The sequence below is a fragment of the Gobius niger genome (assembly GCF_951799975.1).
Source record: "Gobius niger genome assembly, chromosome: 22".
Taxonomy (NCBI): domain Eukaryota; kingdom Metazoa; phylum Chordata; class Actinopteri; order Gobiiformes; family Gobiidae; genus Gobius; species Gobius niger.
Window position 1 is genome coordinate 9,657,438 of NC_136873.1, and position 4,598 is coordinate 9,662,035.

General features: G+C 43.4%; 1 long non-coding RNA gene across 1 annotated transcript in view; it reads right to left on the reverse strand.

Annotated features, from left to right (window-relative positions):
* LOC306981430 overlaps window positions 1–4,222 on the reverse strand; it is an 18,913-nt gene extending 14,691 nt beyond the window's left edge. The window contains exons 1-3 of the long non-coding RNA XR_013794110.1: window positions 4,179–4,222; window positions 2,048–2,104; window positions 1,907–1,966 (exon numbers count right to left, since the gene is read on the reverse strand). This is a non-coding gene — a long non-coding RNA (uncharacterized lncRNA). The remainder of the gene's footprint in view (window positions 1–1,906; window positions 1,967–2,047; window positions 2,105–4,178) is intronic.
* Between the last annotated feature and the right edge of the window lie 376 nt (window positions 4,223–4,598).

The window sequence follows — 4,598 nt, forward strand, 5'->3', positions numbered from 1 at the left end:
ACAGGAGTGTATCTACAGGAGTGTATCTACAGGAGTGTATCTACAGGAGTGTATCTACAGGAGTGTATCTGCAGGTCTGTATCTACAGGAGTGTATCTACAGGAGTGTATCTACAGGTCTGTATCTGCAGGAGTGTATCTGCAGGAGTGTATCTACAGGAGTGTATCTACAGGTCTGTATCTGCAGGAGTGTATCTGCAGGAGTGTATCTGCAGGAGTGTATCTACAGGAGTGTATCTACAGGTCTGTATCTGCAGGAGTGTATCTGCAGGAGTGTATCTGCAGGAGTGTATCTACAGGAGTGTATCTACAGGTCTGTATCTGCAGGAGTGTATCTGCAGGAGTGTATCTGCAGGAGTGTATCTGCAGGAGTGTATCTACAGGAGTGTATCTACAGGAGTGTATCTGCAGGAGTGTATCTACAGGAGTGTATCTGCAGGTCTGTATCTACAGGAGTGTATCTGCAGGAGTGTATCTACAGGAGTGTATCTGCAGGAGTGTATCTGCAGGAGTGTATCTACAGGAGTGTATCTACAGGAGTGTATCTGCAGGTCTGTATCTACAGGAGTGTATCTACAGGAGTGTATCTACAGGAGTGTATCTGCAGGAGTGTATCTACAGGAGTGTATCTACAGGTCTGTATCTGCAGGAGTGTATCTGCAGGAGTGTATCTACAGGAGTGTATCTACAGGAGTGTATCTGCAGGAGTGTATCTGCAGGAGTGTATCTACAGGAGTGTATCTACAGGAGTGTATCTACAGGAGTGTATCTGCAGGAGTGTATCTACAGGAGTGTATCTGCAGGTCTGTATCTACAGGAGTGTATCTGCAGGAGTGTATCTACAGGAGTGTATCTGCAGGAGTGTATCTACAGGAGTGTATCTACAGGAGTGTATCTACAGGAGTGTATCTGCAGGAGTGTATCTACAGGAGTGTATCTACAGGAGTGTATCTGCAGGAGTGTATCTACAGGAGTGTATCTACAGGAGTGTATCTACAGGAGTGTATCTACAGGAGTGTGTCTACAGGCCTGCAGATACACTCCTGTAGATACACTCCTGCAGATACAGGCCTGAGTTCTTCAGCTCAGTCCAGATCACTAATATTTGAAAAGTTTCACCATTGTTGTTTTTACTAACCTCCTAACACAAAGCAGCAACAGCCTGTAGACTGAGACCTTTTTAGATTTGGGTAAAATGTGCTCCGGTAAAGTGGGCCTTACAGGGATGTTTCAGGATCTCTGACATAGGGCCTCATTTCCTCGTTATCCAGAGTATTGCTGATTTATGGAGATATTTTTTTGTAATTCATGCAGTTCTTATGTTTGAAGAGTTTCGTGGCGCTAGGCTAGTGCTAGGCTAGTGCATGTCTATGGTATCAGCTAGCCTGCATTAAAAACAGTGTGACCCGCTCCACAGAGCACCTGAGTCACTGATAACACCAGACTAACCATATACATGTCTGTGTCCATTGAGTAGTTTGAAATAACTTATATTTGAGCAGCTTCAGCTTCGTGGTTGTATAAGCTACGCAGCGGTGGAGTGATCTGCGAGAAAATAGTCCCTCAGAATGTGATCATTCATGTGATGCAGGTCAGTTATATTACAAAAGTCTGGTGTTATCAGTGATTTGCCTCAGGTGCTCTGTGGAGCGGGTCACACTGTGTTTAATGCAGGCTAGCTGATACCATAGACATGCACTAGCCTAGCATTAGCCTAGCGCCACAAAACTCTTCAAATATAAAAACTACAGAAACTACAAAAAGAAGAGAGCCGTCAGAAAAACCTTCAAACCCTTGAGGAATGAACTTGTGCAAATATTTCAAAACAATCCCAGTGTCAGACTGAAGTTAGATCATAGAGTGAGCGTGGTGTCCAGTAGGGGGCGTCACCGAGCTGTGTAACTCACATGGTCAGGGCGGCGCTGCCTCGTTTGCGGCCCCTGGTGGGGAGTTCCTGTACTGCAGGTCTGTGGTCCCTGTCAGACACACGGGTTTAAGACTGTGATTGATAACTTAGAAACACATGAGGAGAGTTTCTCTGGACTGACCTCGGTCCCACAGGAGGATCTGGACTCTCGCTGGACTCCATCATGTCACTGCTGTGTCTCACAAACAGAGGAGGTTCAGTCTCTTTGTCTGAACACGTGTGTGTTCCTCCCGTCTATAGGGAGAACATACAAGAACATACAAAACATAAAACACACAGCAGTGCAGTACAGACAAAACAACTACACAACACATAATCTTTCATAGGCCACTCCCCTCGCCCCGCCCACTCTCACTCACACACCTGTGCCTGCAAATATTTAAAATGTGTTCTGTTTAATGGACACACTTTTGTTGGTAAAAAAGCCGCACTTTCAGTCGTCTCTTAAGGGGAGACACTTCAGGCAAAACTCATTTTTTCAGTTTTCAGGTTTTGGGCCAAATCTGTCTCTGAACATAAAAGCTTTCACCCGGAAACAGAAAATATCCCTAATCTTCACAATAACATGTTTAAATATTGCGCGTAGACTTATATGGGAGAACACAATTTCAAAGGCCTTTTTCTCCAAACACATGTTTCTGTCATTGTGGCGACACTATGTCCACGTCAGTCGGACCTAAAGACTTCACATTTTCCAGCCTTGGACTGAACAATATTTGGAAGATTTTTTCAGAGGGATTTTTTATTATTCAATCCCTTAAGCCCCATTTATTGAGTTTTGAATGTCAAAAAATGAGGCGAATATTACATTTTTACACATTTTTCCACTAAAAAACAGCTTATTTTAAAACTAAACAAGAAATCCTGAATCCCCTCTGAGAAAGTCTTGGCAACTCATTCATTAATAAAATGAAACATTTGAATGTAGCTCTGTCCATTATTCAGATTTCGTTGCTGAAAAGATGTGAAATTTGGGGCATTTTTAGGCATAAAACACCTTGTTCTTATATGAAAAGATAAAATGACAGAAAACTTGCCATGTATTTTTTTCTCACATTTATGCCAGTGATCGACAGCAACAGTTTCACATTGATATCTGTAAATATACATGTTTTCCCTATTCACCTGCAGTGTCTCGCCTTAAGTGAACATTAACACAGGTCGAGTGAAACAACTGTACCTCACAGCCCCCCCCCCCCCGACTGTTGTAATGAATTCCCTAAGAGGAGGCGGGGCCAGGTCATGTAACATATTCTTCCTCCCTCCCTCTCTCTCTCCCTCCCTGGCCCTCCCTCTCTCTCTCCCCCTCTCTCTCTCTCTCCCTCCCTCCCAGGTTTATAGTTGTGTTAGTGAACAGATACTCAGGAAGGATTGTTTCTCTGATGTAAATGTAAAAGTAGCGTCTAACTGTAACATCATGAAATGTTAATGTGTTTTTGAAAAATCTCGTGATTACGACATAATCCATTTAGGAAAAATAATAATTTGAAAACATTTTTTTTTTTTACTGACTCCAGTGCTCCTTTGCTGGTACTGTCGGCACTTCTTACTTCAGTCGACTCCCTTTGAGCTGAACTGTCTGATTTGAGAAAAAAAAAGGAAGGAAATGTTGCTCAAATAAACTAAATTACTACTACATCCATATAAAGATGTGTCTGCAGTGCCCCCCCCCCCCCCCCTTAATAAATCTAAACAGCCTCACCTAAAACAGATCCAATAATAATGTCCACATTTTGGTGAATAATGTGGAGAATCTGAGGGATGACACATTCACATCTCCACACGATCAGCTCGTGCTCACAGAGGTGGGGCTTTGCAGGAGCACGGCGGGTCATTCCACAAAGCCAAAGGGATTGTGGGTAATGATGCTGGCAGATGCACAAGTCTGATGCATCCTCAGCAAAACAAGTGGAGCAGGTTCTCACAAGTCCACACAAAAGAACACACACAAGTACGCAGATTGAGAAATGGCTTCTGCTACCACTCCCTGCTCTCTGCAAACCTGACGCACTTAGAATTCACCAAAACAAGCTGAACTTTCAGAAGAATAAAACTCAGGAACGACCACAGACAACGTGACTTTGAACAAACAAAACCGACTTTGCAGAAATGACTTTAAATGTGGACATTTCCCCAAACTTTACTTATATTTTATATTTATTCCCTCAGTCACTTTGAGAACAGATCTAAATGCAGGAGAATGAGATGAATGAGAATAATCTGTGGTTTTGTGTGAGGAGGGAGAGACTCACCGTGAGGTCGATCCAGAGTCTGGATTAAAGAGAGTGAGAACGAGGTGAAGTCCAGCAGCAGACTGAGCTCAGGGAGAGACTTCAGGTAAATCACATGACCCAGAGGAGCCAATCAGAGCGCGGAGCTTCTGTGCGTGTGTGTGTGTGTGTGATGTACCTGTAATTAGGGATGATCTGGTTTCCTTGACAGGGACAGATGTAAAAACACAGATGGATGGTAACATAAGTCTGATGTGTCTTTTAGCAGAGGCTCATTTGCAGCACTTGTCCCTGGGTGGACTTTTACAAACGCAGTAAAAAGGTACAAAACATGTTAAAAGGGGAGGAGAAGACGATGACATTCATAGACACTGAACTGCACAGGAAAAACACAGGCACACAACGTTAAGCGTGAGCACAAAGCACATCCAGGATTTTCAA